The 19,322-nt window shown below is 44.3% G+C and overlaps 1 pseudogene; it reads right to left on the bottom strand.

The window, feature by feature from the left end:
• Positions 1-19,322, bottom strand: part of LOC115127804 (collagen alpha-1(VI) chain-like) — a 91,151-nt pseudogene that overhangs the window by 25,550 nt on the left and 46,279 nt on the right.

Here is a 19,322-nt window from a genome sequence, read left to right as displayed (position 1 = left end):
ACTGGGACTATAACACATCACTGGGACTATAACACATTACTGGGACTATAACACATCACTGGGACTGGGACTATAACACATCACTGGGACTATAACACATTACTGGGACTATAACACATCACTGGGACTATAACACATCACTGGGACTGGGACTATAACACATCACTGGGACTATAACACATCACTGGGACTATAACACATCACTGGGACTATAACACATCACTGGGACTATAACACATCACTGGGACTATAACACATCACTGGGACTATAACACACTACTGGGACTGGGACTATAACACATCACTGGGACTATAACACATCACTGGGACTATAACACAATACTGGGACTGGGACTATAACACATCACTGGGACTATAACACACCACTGGGACTATAACACATCACTGGGACTATAACACACCACTGGGACTATAACACATCACTGGGACTATAACACATCACTGGGACTATAACACATCACTGGGACTATAACACATCACTGGGACTGGGACTATAACACATCACTGGGACTATAACACATCACTGGGACTATAACACATACACTGGGACTATAACACATCACTGGGACTATAACACATCACTGGGACTATAACACATCACTGGGACTATAACACATCACTGGGACTATAACACATCACTGGGACTATAACACATCACTGGGACTATAACACATCACTGGGACTATAACACATCACTGGGACTATAACACATCCTCAGGACTGGGACTATAAACATCACTGGGACTATAACACATCACTGGGACTATAACACATTACTGGGACTATAACACATCACTGGGACTATAACACATCACTGGGACTATAACACATCACTGGGACTATAACACATCACTGGGACTGGGACTATAACACATCACTGGGACTATAACACATTACTGGGACTATAACACATCACTGGGACTATAACACATCACTGGGACTATAACACATCACTGGGACTATAACACATCACTGGGACTATAACACATCACTGGGACTATAACACATCACTGGGACTATAACACATCACTGGGACTATAACACATCACTGGGACTATAACACATCACTGGGACTATAACACATCACTGGGACTATAACACATCACTGGGACTATAACACATCACTGGGACTGGGACTATAACACATCACTGGGACTATAACACATCACTGGGACTATAACACAATACTGGGACTGGGACTATAACACATCACTGGGACTATAACACATCACTGGGACTATAACACATCACTGGGACTATAACACATCACTGGGACTGGGACTATAACACATCACTGGGACTATAACACATCACTGGGACTATAACACATACACTGGGACTGGGACTATAACACATCACTGGGACTATAACACATCACTGGGACTATAACACATCACTGGGACTATAACACACTGGGACTATAACACATCACTGGGACTATAACACATCACTGGGACTATAACACATGGGACTGGGACTATAACACATCACTGGGACTATAACACATCACTGGGACTATAACACATCACTGGGACTATAACACATCACACTGGGACTATAACACATCACTGGGACTATAACACATCACTGGGACTATAACACATAACACATCACTGGGACTATACACACATGGGACTGGGACTATAACACATCACTGGGACTATAACACATCACTGGGACTATAACACATTACTGGGACTATAACACATCACTGGGACTGGGACTATAACACATCACTGGGACTATAACACATCACTGGGACTATAACACATCACTGGGACTATAACACATCACTGGGACTATAACACACATGGGACTGGGACTATAACACATCTGGGACTGGGACTATAACACATCACTGGGACTATAACACTGGGACTATATCACTGGGACTGGGACTATAACACATCACTGGGACTATAACACATCACTGGGACTGGGACTATAACACATCACTGGGACTATAACACATCACTGGGACTATAACACATCACTGGGACTGGGACTATAACACATCACTGGGACTATAACACATCACTGGGACTATAACACATCACTGGGACTATAACACACCACTGGGACTATACACACATCACTGGGACTATAACACATCTGGGACTGGGACTATAACACATCACTGGGACTATAACACATCACTGGGACTATAACACATCACTGGGACTATAACACATCACTGGGACTATAACACATCACTGGGACTATAACACATCACTGGGACTATAACACATCACTGGGACTATAAACACACTAAATTATAACACATCACTGGGACTATAACACATCACTGGGACTATAACACATCACACTGGGACTATAACACATCACTGGGACTATAACACATCACTGGGACTATAACACATCACTGGGACTATAACACATCACTGGGACTATAACACATCACTGGGACTATAACACATCACTGGGACTGGGACTATAACACATCACTGGGACTATAACACATCACTGGGACTATAACACATCACTGGGACTGGGACTATAACACATCACTGGGACTATAACACATCACTGGGACTATAACACATAAGGACTGGGACTATAACATCACTGGGACTGGGACTATAACACATCACTGGGACTATAACACATCACTGGGACTATAACACATCACACTGGGACTATAACACATCACTGGGACTATAACACATCACTGGGACTATAACACATCACTGGGACTGGGACTATAACACATCACTGGGACTATAACACATCACTGGGACTATAACACATCACTGGGACTATAACACAACACTGGGACTATAACACAACACTGGGACTGGGACTATAACACATCACTGGGACTATAACACATCACTGGGACTATAACACATCACTGGGACTGGGACTATAACACATCACTGGGACTATAACACATCACTGGGACTATAACACATCACACTGGGACTATAACACATCACTGGGACTATAAACACATCACTGGGACTATAACACATCACTGGGACTATAACACATCACTGGGACTGGGACTATAAACACATGGGACTGGGACTATAACACATCACTGGGACTATAACACATCACTGGGACTATAACACAATCACTGGGACTATAACATCACTGGGACTGGGACTATAACACATCACTGGGACTATAACACATCACTGGGACTATAACACATCACTGGGACTATAACACATCACTGGGACTATAACACATACTGGGACTGGGACTATAACACATCACTGGGACTATAACACATCACTGGGACATAACACATCACTGGGACTATAACACATCACTGGGGGACTATAACACATCACTGGGACTATAACACATCACTGGGACTATAACACATCACTGGGACTATAACACACCACTGGGACTGGGACTATAACACATCACTGGGACTATAACACATCACTGGGACTATAACACATTACTGGGACTATAACACATCACTGGGACTATAACACATCACTGGGACTATAACACATCACTGGGACTATAACACATCACTGGGACTGGGACTATAACACATCACTGGGACTATAACACATCTGGGACTGGGACTATAAACATCACTGGGACTATAACACATCACTACACATCACTGGGACTATAACACAATACTGGGACTGGGACTATAACACATCACTGGGACTATAACACATCACTGGGACTGGGACTATAACACATCACTGGGACTATAACACATCACTGGGACTATAACACATCACTGGGACTATAACACATCACTGGGACTATAACACATCACTGGGACTGGGACTATAACACATCACTGGGACTATAACACATTACTGGGACTATAACACATCACTGGGACTGGGACTATAACACATCACTGGGACTATAACACATCACTGGGACTATAACACATCACTGGGACTATAACACATCACTGGGACTATAACACATCACTGGGACTATAACACATCACTGGGACTATAACACATCACTGGGACTATAACACATCACTGGGACTATAACACATCACTGGGACTATAACACATCACTGGGACTATAACACATTACTGGGACTATAACACATCACTGGGACTATAACACATCACTGGGACTATAACACATCACTGGGACTATAACACATCACTGGGACTGGGACTATAACACATCACTGGGACTATAACACATCACTGGGACTATAACACACCACTAGGACTATAACACATCACTGGGACTATAACACATCACTGGGACTATACATCACTGGGACACATCACTGGGACTATAACATCCACTGGGACTATAACACATCACTGGGACTATAACACATCACTGGGACTATAACACATCACTGGGACTATAAACACATCACTGGGACTATAACACATCACTGGGACTATAACACATTACTGGGACTATAACACATCACTGGGACTATAACTATAACACACTGGGACTATGGGACTATAACATCACTGGGACTATAACACACCACTGGGACTATAACACATCACTGGGACTATAACACATCACTGGGACTATAACACATCACTGGGACTATAACACATCACTGGGACTATAACACATCACTGGGACTATAACACATCACTGGGACTATAACACACCACTGGGACTATAACACATCACTGGGACTATAACACATCACTGGGACTATAACACACCACTGGGACTATAACACATCACTGGGACTGGGACTATAACACATCACTGGGACTATAACACACCACTGGGACTATAACACATCACTGGGACTATAACACATCACTGGGACTATAACACATCACTGGGACTATAACACATCACTGGGACTATAACACATCACTGGGACTATAACACATCACTGGGACTATAACACATCACTGGGACTATAACACATCACTGGGACTATAACACATCACTGGGACTATAACACATCACTGGGACTATAACACATCACTGGGACTATAACACATCACTGGGACTATAACACATAACTGGGACTATAACACAATACTGGGACTGGGACTATAACACATCACTGGGACTATAACACATCACAGGGACTGGGACTATAACACATCACTGGGACTATAACACACTACTGGGACTGGGACTATAACACATCACTGGGACTATAACACATCACTGGGACTATAACATCATCACTGGGACTATAACACATCACTGGGACTATAACACATCACTGGGACTATAACACATCACTGGGACTATAACACATCACACTGGGACTATAACACATCACTGGGACTATAACTGGGACATAACACATCCCTGGGACTATAACACATCACTGGGACTATAACACATCACTGGGACTATAACACATCACTGGGACTATAACACACTGGGACTGGGACTATAACACATCACTGGGACTATAACACATCACTGGGACTATAACACATTACTGGGACTATAACACATCACTGGGACTATAACACATTACTGGGACTATAACACATCACTGGGACTATAACACATTACTGGGACTGGGACTATAACACATCACTGGGACTATAACACATCACTGGGACTATAATATCACTGGGACTATAACACACTGGGACTATAACACATCACTGGGACTGGGACTATAACACATCACTGGGACTATAACACATCACTGGGACTATAACACACCACTGGGACTATAACACATCACTGGGACTATAACACATCACTGGGACTATAACACATCACTGGGACTATAACACATTACTGGGACTATAACACATCACTGGGACTATAACACATCACTGGGACTATAACACATCACTGGGACTATAAACACATCACTGGGACTATAACACATCACTGGGACTGGGATAACACATCTGGGACTGGGACTATAACACATCACTGGGACTATAACACATCACTGGGACTATAACACATTACTGGGACTATAACATCACTGGGACTGGGACTATAACACATCACTGGGACTATAACATAACTGGGACTATAACACATCACTGGGACTGGGACTATAACACATCACTGGGACTATAACACATCACTGGGACTATATCACTGGGACTATAACACATACTGGGACTATAACACATCACTGGGACTATAACACAATACTGGGACTATAACACATCACTGGGACTGGGACTATAACACATCACTGGGACTATAACACATCACTGGGACTATAACACATCACTACTGGGACTATAACACATGGGACTGGGACTATAACACATCACTGGGACTATAACACATCACTGGGACTATAACACATCACTGGGACTGGGACTATAACACATCACTGGGACTATAACACATTACTGGGACTATAACACAATACTGGGACTGGGACTATAACACATCACTGGGACTATAACACATCACTGGGACTGGGACTATAACACATCACTGGGACTATAACACATTACTGGGACTATAACACATCACTGGGACTATAACACTGGGACTATAACACATCACTGGGACTATAACACATACTGGGACTATAACATCACTGGGACTATAACTGGGACATCATGGGACTGGGACTATAACACATCACTGGGACTATAACACATCACTGGGACTATAACACATCACTGGGACTGGGACTATATGACTGGACATCACTGGGACTATAACACATCACTGGGACTATAACACATACTGGGACTGGGACTATAACACATCACTGGGACTATAACACATCACTGGGACTGGGACAATACTGGGACTGGGACTATAACATCACTGGGACTATACTGGGACTATAACACATCACTGGGACTATAACACACTACTGGGACTGGGACTATAACACATCACTGGGACTATAACACATCACTGGGACTATAACACAATACTGGGACTGGGACTATAACACATCACTGGGACTATAACACACCACTGGGACTGGGACTATAACACATCACTGGGACTATAACACATCACTGGGACTATAACACATCACAGGGACTGGGACTATAACACATCACTGGGACTATAACACACTACTGGGACTGGGACTATAACACATCACTGGGACTATAACACATCACTGGGACTATAACACAATACTGGGACTGGGACTATAACACATCACTGGGACTATAACACATCACTGGGACTATAACACACTGGGATACACTGGGACTATAACACATCACTGGGACTATAACACACCACTGGGACTATAACACATCACTGGGACTATAACACATCACTGGGACTATAACACATCACTGGGACTATAACACATCACTGGGACTATAACACACCACTGGGACTATAACACATCACTGGGACTATAACACACCACTGGGACTGGGACTATAACACATCACTGGGACTATAACACATCACTGGGACTATAACACTGGGACTATAACACATCACTGGGACTATAACACACTGGGACTATAACACATCACTGGGACTATAACACATCACTGGGACTATAACACATCACTGGGACTATAACACATCACTGGGACTATAACACATCACTGGGACTGGGACTATAACACATCACTGGGACTATAACACATCACTGGGACTATAACACATCACTGGGACTATAACACATCACTGGGACTATAACACATCACTGGGACTATAACACATCACTGGGACTATAACACATCACTGGGACTGGGACTATAACACATCACTGGGACTATAACACATCACTGGGACTATAACACATTACTGGGACTATAACACACCACTGGGACTATAACACATCACTGGGACTATAACACTACTGGGACTACACACATCACTGGGACTATAACACATCACTGGGACTATAACACATCACTGGGACTATAACACATCACTGGGACTATACATCACTGGGACTATAATTCACTGGGACTATAACACATCACTGGGACTATAACACATCACTGGGACTATAACACATCACTGGGACTGGGACTATAACATGACTATAACACACCACTGGGACTATAACACATCACTGGGACTATAACACATCACTGGGACTATAACACATCACTGGGACTATAACACATCACTGGGACTATAACACATCACTGGGACTATAACTGGGACTATCACTGGGACTATAACACATCACTGGGACTATAACACATCACTGGGACTATAACACATCACTGGGACTATAACTGGGACTATAACACACCACTGGGACTATATAACTGGGACTATCACTGGGACTATAACACATCTGGGACTGGGACTATAACACACCACTGGGACTATAACACATCACTGGGACTATAACACATCACTGGGACTATAACACATCACTGGGACTATAACACATCACTGGGACTATAACACACACTGGGACTGGGACTATAACACATCACTGGGACTATAACACATCACTGGGACTATAACACATCACTGGGACTATAACAGATACTGGGACTGGGACTATAACACATCACTGGGACTATAACACATCACTGGGACTATAACACATCACTGGGACTATAACACATCACTGGGACTATAACACATCACTGGGATAACACATCACTGGGACTATAACACATCACTGGGACTATAACACATCACTGGGACTATAACACATCACTGGGACTATAACACATCACTGGGACACATCACTGGGACTATATAACACATCCACTGGGACTATAACACATCACACTGGGACTATAACACATCACTGGGACTATAACACATCACTGGGACTGGGACTATAACACACCACTGGGACTATAACACATCACATGGGACTGGGACTATAACACATCACTGGGACTATAACACATCACTGGGACTATAACACATCACTGGGACTATACACATCAACTGGGACTATCACTGGGACTATAACCACTGGGACTATAACACATCACTGGGACTATAACACATCACTGGGACTGGGACTATAACACATCACTGGGACTATAACACATCACTGGGACTATAACACATCACTGGGACTATAACACATCACTGGGACTGGGACTATAACACATCACTGGGACTATAACACATCACTGGGACTATAACACACCACTGGGACTATAACACATCACTGGGACTATAACACATCACTGGGACTATAACACATCACTGGGACTATAACACATCACAGGGACTGGGACTATAACACATCACTGGGACTATAACACATCACTGGGACTGGGACTATAACACATCACTGGGACTATAACACATCACTGGGACTATAACACATCACTGGGACTATAACACATCACTGGGACTATAACACATCACTGGGACTATAACACATCACTGGGACTAACACATCACTGGGACTATAACACATCACTGGGACTATAACACATCACTGGGACTATAACACATCACTGGGACTGGGACTATAACACATCACTGGGACTATAACACACCACTGGGACTATAACACATCACTGGGACTATAACACATCACTGGGACTATAACACATCACTGGGACTATAACACATCACTGGGACTATAACACATCACTGGGACTATAACACATCACTGGGACTATCACTGGGACTATAACACATCACTGGGACTATAACACACCACTGGGACTATAACACATCACTGGGACTATAACACACCACTGGGACTATAACACATTCCACTGGGACTATAACACATCACTGGGACTATAACACATCACTGGGACTATAACACACCACTGGGACTATAACACATCACTGGGACTATAACACATCACTGGGACTATAACACATACTGGGACTGGGACTATAACACATCACTGGGACTATAACACATCACTGGGACTATAACACTTACTGGGATCACTGGGACTATAACACATCACTGGGACTATAACACATCACTGGGACTATAACACATCACTGGGACTGGGACTATAACACATCACTGGGACTATAACACAACTGGGACTATAACACATCACTGGGACTATAACACATCACTGGGACTATAACACATCACTGGGACTATAACACATCACTGGGACTGGGACTATAACACATCACTGGGACTATACTGGGACTATAACACATCACTGGGACTATAACACACCACTGGGACTATAACACATCACTGGGACTATAACACATCACTGGGACTATAACACATCACTGGGACTGGGACTATAACACACCACTGGGACTATAACTGGGACTATAACACATCCCTGGGACTATAACACATCACTGGGACTGGGACTATAACACATCACTGGGACTATAACACATCACTGGGACTATAACACACCACTAGGACTATAACACATCACTGGGACTATAACACATCACTGGGACTATAACACATCCCTGGGACTATAACACATCACTGGGACTGGGACTATAACACATCACTGGGACTATAACTGGGACATCACTGGGACTGGGACTATAACATCACTGGGAACTATAACACATCACTGGGACTATAACACATCACTGGGACTATAACACATCACTGGGACTATAACACATCACTGGGACTGGGACTATAACACACCACTGGGACTATAACACATCACTGGGACTATAACACACCACTAGGACTATAACACATCACTGGGACTATAACACATCACTGGGACTATAACACATCCCTGGGACTGGGACTATAACACATCACTGGGACTATAACACATCACTGGGACTACTATAACACATCACTGGGACTATAACACATCCCTGGGACTATAACACATCACTGGGACTGGGACTATAATACATCACTGGGACTATAACACATCACTGGGACTATAACACATCACTGGGACTGGGACTATAACACACCACTGGGACTATAACACATCACTGGGACTATAACACACCACTAGGACTATAACACATCACTGGGACTATAACACATCACTGGGACTATAACACATCACTGGGACTGGGACTATAACACATCACTGGGACTATAACACATCACTGGGACTATAACACACCACTAGGACTATAACACATCACTGGGACTATAACACATCACTGGGACTATAACACATCCCTGGGACTATAACACATCACTGGGACTGGGACTATAACACATCACTGGGACTATAACACATCACTGGGACTACTATAACACATCACTGGGACTATAACACATCCCTGGGACTATAACACATCACTGGGACTGGGACTATAATACATCACTGGGACTATAACACATCACTGGGACTATAACACATTACTGGGGCTCAACAAGAGAAATGAGCTTCCCACATACTCTCCCCTCATTTCCTGGTATCCATGACAATGACACATACACAGCTGCAGCAGCTCACAGCTTTTAATACACACACACACACACACACACACACACACACACACACACACACACACACACACACACACTGCGTCCAGAACATAAAGTGTTACCAGCTGCAAGACTGAAAGATAGAGGGAGAGAAAAGGGAGGGAGAGACTGGGGAGGGAGAGAAAAGGGAGGGAGAGACTGGGGAGGGAGAGAAAAGGGAGGGAGAGACTGGGGAGGGAGAGAAAAGGGAGGGAGAGATTGTGAAGGGAAAGAAAAAGGAGGGAGAGACTGGGGAGGGAAAGAGAAGGAGGGGAGAAGAAGGAGAGGGAGAAGGAGGAGACAGATAGAGAGGGATAGAGAGACAGCTAGAGAGGGATAGAGAGACAGATAGAGAGGGATAGAGAGACAGATAGAGAGGGCTAGAAAGACAGATAGAGAGGGATAGAGAGACAGATAGAGAGGGATAGAGAGACAGATAGAGAGGGATAGAGACAGATAGAGAGGGATAGAGAGACAGATAGAGAGGGATAGAGAGAGAGATATACAGGGATAGAGAGACAGATAGAGAGGGATAGAGAGACAGATAGAGAGGGATAGAGAGAGATATACAGGGATAGAGAGACAGATAGAGAGGGATAGAGAGACAGATAGAGAGGGATAGAGAGAGAGATATACAGGGATAGAGAGACAGATAGAGAGGGATAGAGAGACAGATAGAGAGGGATAGAGAGACAGATAGAGAGGGATAGAGAGACAGATAGAGAGGGCTAGAAAGACAGATAGAGAGGGATAGAGAGACAGATAGAGAGGGATAGAGAGACAGATAGAGAGGGATAGAGAGACAGATAGAGAGGGATAGAGAGACAGATAGAGAGGGATAGAGAGACAGATAGAGAGGGATAGAGAGACAGATAGAGAGGGATAGAGAGACAGATTGAGAGGGATAGAGAGACAGATAGAGAGGGATAGACAGACAGATAGAGAGGGATAGAGAGACAGATATAGAGGGCTAGAGAGACAGATAGAGAGGGATAGAGAGACAGATATAGAGGGCTAGAGAGACAGATTGAGAGGGATAGAGAGACAGATAGAGAGGGATAGACAGACAGATAGAGAGGGATAGAGAGACAGATATAGAGGGCTAGAGAGACAGATAGAGACGGTGTGACTCACGTCCAGGCCAGGGTTTCCAGGCTCTCCGTCATCTCCTTTGGGTCCCGGGGTTCCCTTCCCGCCCTGAAGGTCACAGGTCAGGGGTCAGAGACAGTTGTCATGGAAATCTATTGATGAATCAGACATTGGGCGAACCAGACCAAATACAACTGGCAAATCGTCATGTCTCGGATAAAGAAGGACTGTATCTTAAATGGCTCTCTATTCCCTATATAGTCATGATATAGGCCTGGTCAAATGGCTCTCTATTCCCTATACCCAGATGAATACATCTACTCTAAAACCCAGATGAACCCAGATGAATACATCTCCTCTAAAACCCAGATGAATACATCTACTCTGAAACCCAGATGAACCCAGATGAATACATCTACTCTAAAACCCAGATAAACCCAGATGAATACATCTACTCTAAAACCCAGATAAACCCAGATGAATACATCTACTCTAAAACCCAGATGAACCCAGATGAATACATCTCCTCTAAAACCCAGATGAACCCAGATGAATACATCTACTCTAAAACCCAGATGAACCCAGATGAATACATCTACTCTAAAAGTAATTCACAGTCTGGGAAACAGTTACAGTAACACTAGTCATCATGACTGATTTGAGGTTAAAACTCAAAAATTGAAATGTCATGGTGTTTAAGCCTGCCATGTTTTTCACATCTAAAGTGCTCAGTAAGCTCTTCTCAATTCATCTGGCACTGAGTTGAATAGGATCCATTCCTGGCATTACATCCTGGTACTGTGGTACTGTTAATGTTCTGTAGGACTACTGTTATACATCCTATACCAGGGTAGAGTAGTGTTTCCTGTGTGTGACCGTGGTGGTATGAGGACCAGATTGGGAATTTAGTCAGGACACCGGGGTTAACACCACCACTTATCTTATGATCAGTGACATGGGATCTTTAGTGACCACAGAGAGTCAGGCCACCCGTTTAACGTCCCATCCTGAAAGACAGCACCCTACACAGGACAATGTCCGCAGTCACTACCCTGGGATATTCCTATTTAAACCTACTGGCCCTCCAACACCACTTCCAGCAGCATCTGGTCTCCCATCCAGGGACCGACCAGGACCGACCCTGTTTAGTTTCAGAGGCAAGGCAGCATTGGGATGCAGGGTGGTATGCTACTTACAAAGTTCAGTGTCTTGGGACTGTGGATAGAGTCCTTGCCTCTGAACCAGAGAGACCCAGGTTGGAGTTCTGGCTAGGCTATCGACCTAACTCGCTACGGTACTATGATAGTGTGATATAGTGTGAGAGACTGCCTTGGGGCTGATTCTGAGGTGAAAGGTGAACTCACCGGCTCTCCAATGCCCCCTCGTGGGCCGGGGTAACCCTGAGAGAGGAGAGGGATGTGTGAGACACGGTAGACGGCAGACAGCACACACACGCACACACACACACACACACACACACACACACACACACACACACACACACACACACACACACACACGCGCACGCACGCACGCATACGCACGCACGCACGCATACGCACACACACACACACGCACGCACGCACGCATACGCACACACACACACACACACACACACACACACACACACACACACACACACACACACACACACACACACACACACACACAAACACTACAATGAACCCAAACAACAATACCTCAGACGTAACACAACTGTACCTGGAAACCATGGCAACCTTCAGTTCCATTTCCTGGTGCCCCATCTTCTCCCTGAAACAGAAGAAACAGAACACTTCAGCCATCCCTCTATCTTATTTTCTTTCCCCTCCCCCCAAATGTTCTCTCTCTCGCCCTCTCACCCTATTTCCGATCTGGCCTCTGTCTCCAGGAGCTCCTTTGATTCCTCTTGGTCCTTTGGGGCCCTGGGAAATGGAGTTTAGATAAGCGAGAGATGGGAAATGTAGTTTAGATAATAAGAAAGAGATGGGAAATGTATTTTAGATAAGAGAGAGGTGGGAAATGTAGTTTAGATAAGAAAGAGTTGGGAAAGGTAGTTTAGATAAGAGAGAGAAGGGAAATGTAGTTTAGACAGATAGGAAATCAGAGCGGGAACATGAGAAATGAAGTTCAGATGTTAACGGAGGAAGACTTCCTGACCACTTGACCTTTGACATAATTTAGCCAGAAACCTTTATCAATATCAAAATATCCACCTGGTGCACGGCACACTGGTTGGAAAATAAGATGACAAAACCTGAAAGACTCCCAGCTTAGTGATGCCCGAGCTCTGAAGCAAGCTGCCAGAAAATTGGAACGGAAATGGCGCCACACCAAACTGGAAGTCTTCCGACTAGCTTGGAAAGACAGTACCGTGCAGTATCGAAGAGCCCTCCCTGCTGCTACACCAAACTGGAAGTCTTCCGACTAGCTTGGAAGGACGGTACCGTGCAGTATCGAAGAGCACTTACTGCTGCTACACCAAACTGGAAGTCTTCCGACTAGCTTGGAAGGACGGTACCGTGCAGTATCGAAGAGCCCTTACTGCTGCTCAATCATCCTATTTTTCCAACTTAATTGAGGAAAAATAAGAACAATCCGAAATTCCTTTTTGATACTGTCGCAAAACTAACTAAAAAGCAGCATTCCCCAAGAGAGGATGGTTTCACTTCAGCAGTGATAAATTCATGAACTTCTTTGAGGAAAAGATAATGATTATTAGAAAGCAAATTATGGATTCCTCTTTAAATCTGCGTATTCCTTCAATGCTCAGTTGTCCTGAGCCTGCACAACTCTACCAGGACCTAGGATCAAGGGAGACACGCAAGTGTTTTAGTACTATATCTCTTGACACAATGATGAAAATAATCATGGCCTCTAAACCTTCAAGCTGCAAACTGGACCCTATTCCAACTAAACTACTGAAAGAGCTGCTTCCTGTGCTTGTTCCTCCTATGTTGAACATAATAAACGGCTCTCTATCCACTGGATGTGTACCAAACTCACTAAAAGTGGCAGTAATAAAGCCTCTCTTGAAAAAGCCAAACCTTGACCCAGAAAATATAAAAAACTATCGGCTTATATCAAATCTCCCATTCTTCTCAATTTTTTTAGAAAAGGCTGTTTGCGCAGCAACTCACTGCCTTCCTGAAGACAAACAATGTATACGAAATGCTTCAGTCTGGTTTTAGACCCCATCATAGCACTGAGACGGCACTTGTGAAGGTGGTAAATGACCTTTTAATGGCATCGGACCGAGGCTCTGCATCTGTCCTCGTGCTCCTAGACCTTAGTGCTGCTTTTGATACCATCGATCACCACATTCTTTTGGAGAGATTGGAAACCCAAATTGGTCTACACGGACATGTTCTGGCCTGGTTTAGATCTTATCTGTCGGAAAGATATCAGTTTGTCTCTGTGAATGGTTTGTCCTCTGACAAATCAACTGTAAATTTCGGTGTTCCTCAACGTTCCGTTTTAGGACCAATATTGTTTTCACTACATATTTTACCTCTTGGGGATGTCATTTGAAAACATAATGTTAACTTTCACTGCTATGCGGATGACACACAGCTGTACATTTCAATGAAACATGGTGAAGCCCCAAAATTGCCCTCGCTAGAAGCATGTGTTTCAGACATAAGGAAGTGGACGGCTGCAAACGGCTCTACTTTTAAACTCGGACAAAACAGAGATGCTTGTTCTAGGTCCCAAGAAACAAAGAGATCTTCTGTTGAATCTGACAATTAATCTTAATGGTTGTACAGTCGTCTCAAATAAAACTGTGAAGGACCTCGGCGTTACTCTGGACCCTGATCTCTCTTTTGAAGAACATATCAAGACTGTTTCAAGGACAGCTTTTTCCATCTATTTAACATTGCAAAAATCTGAAACTTTCTGTCCAAAAATGATGCAGAAAAATGAATCCATGCTTTTGTTACTTCTAGGTTAGACTACTGCAATGCTCTACTTTCCGGCTACCCGGATAAAGCACTAAATAAACTTCAGTTAGTGCTGAATACGGCTGCTAGAATCCTGACTAGAACCCCAAAAAATGTGATCATATTACTCCAGTGCTAGCCTCCCTACACTGGCTTCCTGTCAAGGCAAGGGCTCATTTCAAGGTTTTACTGCTAACCTATAAAGCATTACATGGGCTTGGTCCTACCTATCTCTCTGATTTGGTCCTGCCGTACATACCTACACGTACGCTACGGTCACAAGACGCAGGCCTCCTAATTGTCACTAGAATTTCTAAGCAAACAACTGGAGGCAGGGATTTCTCCTATAGAGCTCCATTTTTATGGAACGGTCTGCCTACCCATGTGAGAGACGCAAACTCGGTCTCAACCTTTAAGTCTTTACTGAAGACTCATCTCTTCAGTGGGTCAAATTATTGAGTGCAGTCTGGCCCAGGAGTGTGAAGGTGAACGGAAAGGCTCTGGAGCAACGAACTGCCCTTGCTCTCTCTGCCTGGCCGGTTCCCCTCTTTCCACTGGGATTCTCTGCCTCTAACCCTATTACAGGGGCTGAGTCACTGCTTACTAGTGCTCTTTCATGCAGTCCCTAGGAGGGGTGTGTCACTTGAGTGGGTTGAGTGACTGATGTGATCTTCCTGTCTGGGTTGGCGCTCCCCCTTGGGTTGTGCCGTGGCGGAGATCTTTGTGGGCTATACTCGGCCTTGTCTCAGGATGGTAAGTTGGTGGTTGAAGATATCCCATCCCTCTAGTAGTGTGGGGGCTGTGCTTTGGCAAAGTGGGTGGGGTTATATCCTTCCTGTTTGGCCCTGTCCGGGGGTATCATCCGGTGGGGCCACAGTGTCTCCTGACCCCTCCTGTCTCAGCCTCCAGTATTTATGCTGCAGTAGTTTATGTGTCAGGGGGCTAGGGTCAGTTTATTATATCTGGAGTACTTCTCCTGTCCTATCCGGTGTCCTGTGTGATTTTAAGTATGCTCTCTTTAATTCTCTCTTTCTCTCTTTCTTTCTCTCTCTCGGAGGACCTGAGCCCTAGGACCATGCCTCAGGACTACCTGGCATGATGACTCCTTGCTGTCCCCAGTCCACCTGGCCGTGCTGCTGCTCCAGTTTCAACTGTTCTGCCTGTGATTATTATTATTTGACCATGCTGGTCATTTATGAACATTTGAACATCTTGGCCATGTTCTGTTATAATCTCCACCCGGCACAGCCAGAAGAGGACTGGCCACCCCACATAGCCTGGTTCCTCTCTGGGTTTCTTCCTAGGTTTTCGCCTTTCTAGGGAGTTTTTCCTAGCCACCGTGCTTCAACACCTGCATTGCTTGCTGTTTGGGGTTTTAGGCTGGGTTTCTGTACAGCACTTTGAGATATCAGCTGATGTAAGAAGGGCTCTATAAATACATTTGATTTGATTTGATTTGATTCATGTGTGATGAGACTCCCAGCTTAGTGATGCAGGTGTGATGAGACTCCCAGCTTAGTGATGCAGGTGTGATAAGACTCCCAGCTTAGTGATGCAGGTGTGATGAGACTCCCAGCTTAGTGATAAATGTGTGATGAGACTCCCAGCTTAGTGATAAATGTGTGATAAGACTCCCAGCTTAGTGATAAATGTGTGATAAGACTCCCAGCTTAGTGATAAATGTGTGATAAGACTCCCAGCTTAGTGATGCAGGTGTGATAAGACTCCCAGTTTAGTGATAAATGTGTGATGAGACTCCCAGCTTAGTGATAAATGTGTGTGAGACAAATACATGTGTTAACTAGATGACGGAATGGATAAAGAAATTGATTGATTAGTTTCCCAACCTCTGGTCCGGGGGCGCCCTCATCTCCTCTATATCCTGCAGACCCCGCCCTGCCGATGTCACCCTGAAACACACACAGCAAAACTGTTAGACTTACAACACACACACATAGCTCGCCCTAAGACACAGTCGTAAAAGTTTGTAATTATAACACCATTTAATTATGTAACAGCGTAGGAAGCAGAAACAGTGTAGACAGGAAGTAGGAAGTAGAAACAGTGTAGACAGGAAGTAGGAAGTAGAAACAGTGTAGACAGGAAGTAGGAAGTAGAAACAGTGTAGACAGGAAGTAGGAAGCAGAAACAGTGTAGACAGGAAGTAGGAAGCAGAAACAGTGTAGACAGGAAGTAGGAAGCAGAAACAGTGTAGACCGGAAGTAGAATGCAGAAACAGTGTAGACAGGAAGTAGGAAGCAGAAACAGTGTAGACAGGAAGTATGAAGCAGTGGGCGCGTTCGAGCGGATCACTTTTGTCAAGTCGTTCGCTATCGTTGGCCACAGCCTTTCAAAGTGTTGCATTATGGAGATAAAAATGGTCAGAGTAAAGCATACGGTGCATTCAGAATGAATTCACACCCCTTGACTTAATCCACATGTTGTTGTGTTACGGCATGAATTTAACATTTAGATTTTTGGATCACTGGCCTACACATCAAATCACATTGTATTTTGTCACATGCACCAAATACAACAGGTGTAGACCTCACAGTGAAATGCTGACTGAAAAGCCCTTAACCAACAGGTGTAGACCTCACAGTGAAATGCTGACTGACAAGCCCTTAACCAACAGGTGTAGACCTCACTGTGAAATGCTGACTGACAAGCCCTTAACCAACAGGTGTAGACCTCACAGTGAAATGCTTACTGACAAGCCCTTAACCAACAGGTGTAGACCTCACAGTGAAATGCTGACTGACAAGCCCTTAACCAACAGGTGTAGACCTCACAGTGAAATGCTGACTGACAAGCCCTTAACCAACAGGTGTAGACCTCACAGTGAAATGCTTACTGACAAGCCCTTAACCAACAGGTGTAGACCTCACAGTGAAATGCTTACTGACAAGCCCTTAACCAACAGGTGTAGACCTCACTGTGAAATGCTGACTGAAAAGCCCTTAACCAACAGGTGTAGACCTCACAGTGAAATGCTGACTGACAAG

The sequence above is a fragment of the Oncorhynchus nerka genome, linkage group LG20 (genome assembly GCF_034236695.1).
Source record: "Oncorhynchus nerka isolate Pitt River linkage group LG20, Oner_Uvic_2.0, whole genome shotgun sequence".
Classification (NCBI taxonomy): Eukaryota; Metazoa; Chordata; class Actinopteri; order Salmoniformes; family Salmonidae; genus Oncorhynchus; species Oncorhynchus nerka.
The sequence above is the reverse complement of the archived record's forward strand: the minus strand, read 5'-3'. Positions and strand labels throughout refer to the sequence as shown.